Below are 2,157 nucleotides of genomic sequence, written 5' to 3' on the forward strand. Positions count from 1 at the left end.
GCACAGATGGGCATAGAAAAATTAGAAGAAGCAAGGCCTGGATCATCACGGGCCAAGTCAGGTACAGGTGAGGGCTTCCATTTACAATATACCCCAAGACTGTAGAGTTAGGGTGTGCTAATCGAAGGGCTACTCAGGAAGGCTGAGGAAATAAGAGCACCCCACTCTTACCCACCTCTGAGTCTAGAGCCTGGTGTCATCACACCCGATTCCATATTCTAGAGGCTCTGAAGACGTCCTACGTTGAGGGGTAGAAACTAAGAAGACACCAGCAAAACATGCGGTCTGGGATGGTCAGTTACACTGGTGCCTCCTTCCTGGGAGGCAAGCGAATGTCCTGCCAAGATCCACGTGGGCCCAGAGAACAGGGACCGCCCGGAGGGTGACTGTGAGCCGGGCTGACACGCCGGTGGGGTGAGAGCTGCTCTCCACACTGCAGTCTCCCTGTCCCCTCCCATTTCCATGCCTCTCCTTTCTCCCCGCCACCCAATTTCTCCCATATCTCAGTTCTTCCTTGTATCATGTCCACCTCTCCATGGGTGTTCACAGGTGTGGCTTAGAGACCTGGGCTCCAGAAGCCACTGGATCCCATCGCATAGTGGGCCCCCTGAAGCTTCTCTCCTTCCACACAGAGTAACGAGGCTCTTGGCCACACCCCACACCCCACTGCAGCGAACATTCTCCTGTCCAACAGCCACCTGCCTTCCCTCTTGATCTCCGCATGCCACACATCATAGCCACTATTGTGTCCCTTTGATCAGACGGAGACTTCTGATCCTGGAGCTGATGTTCTCGGCTCCTTGGAAGAATTAGCAGATCTGTTGGGAAGAGCAAGCAAGAGGGTCAGTGATGGGATTTTCTTCAAAGTCACTAGGATCATGTGATATCAAATCCTTTATCTCAGGGAGCAGTGAGAGGAATGACCAGGAAGGACACAGAGAACCGCTAGGCACTGCTTACTTTGAGGTCTGAGGAACCACAAATAGAGATCAGGTGACATCTGAATTCCAAGTCAGATAGCAGCACTGACCAGTAATTACTGACCAGTAATTATTCCCATACTTTTCATTTGCAATATGAAAATAATTAAAATGATGTCTCCTATATACCTGCCTTCAAAGATTGTTGTTAATACACACAAATGCCCCAAATTAGAAGATTGGATCAAGAAGATGTGGTTTATATACACAATGGAATACTACTCAGCAGTCAAAAAGATAAACACATGCCATTCCCAGCAACATGGGTGGAGCTGGAAGGCATCATGCTCAGTGAAATAAGCCAGAAGGAAAAAGCAAAATATCAAATGGTTTCACGCATGGGAGAAATACAAGAGAACCACATAATACACAGGGGGAGAAATTGCTTTGGTATTGCAGGACAAAACACAGCACACAACAAAACAAAAACATACAAGTGTAAGCCAGAAATATCCTACAGGGGAGGGGGACAGAGGAGGACTGAAGGAGGCAGGGAGGGATGTGGGGGGCTGTGGTGATGACAGAGGGTGAAGTGGGGGAGAGGGAAAGTAAGCATTGTTTTAAAATGAACAATAATGGAAATAGATATACAAGTTAGTAAAAACAAAAGAGAAAAAAAGGTTGTTATTAATACATGCTGTGTGTGTACTTTTTTTTTTTTAATCTTTAAAGCAGGAAACTGGTTTACAAATATACAATACTGTAACGGTGACCACATCACTCGCCAGCTTGAAGATCATCCCCACTTCCACCCCGACTCTCTGCCTGTGCCCTCCCCTATGCCAGGTCCTGGGAACCCCCTTTATGATCAGCTATTTCCTCTACCTACTAGCATAAGCAAGAGTTACCAAAAGAAGATATATTACCAGTGGAAAAATGCATCTCAAAGTCACATAGAAAATGCATTTTGGATTGCTCTTTGGGAATTATATGCACGCATGCTTGCTTCAATGGGGGTTAAAAATAGAAAGCTATGCATTTAAGAAAAGACCAATTTGTCAAAGTTATAATGACTAAGAGCCATAAACTGAATAAATTAAATTTCCCAGGAGATGAAGGCATAGCTGTCCAGCAGTCCATTGTAAAAGAGAGGAGCTGGACAATCCAGCTGGTGGAGTCTAGGACCCGCCTGCTCCTGGATCTGTGGGTGATCTGGCATTGCGGGGTCCACTGAGGC

The sequence above is a fragment of the Condylura cristata genome, unplaced genomic scaffold (genome assembly GCF_000260355.1).
Source record: "Condylura cristata isolate star-nosed mole 26May11 unplaced genomic scaffold, ConCri1.0 scaffold00026, whole genome shotgun sequence".
NCBI classification, from domain to species: domain Eukaryota; kingdom Metazoa; phylum Chordata; class Mammalia; order Eulipotyphla; family Talpidae; genus Condylura; species Condylura cristata.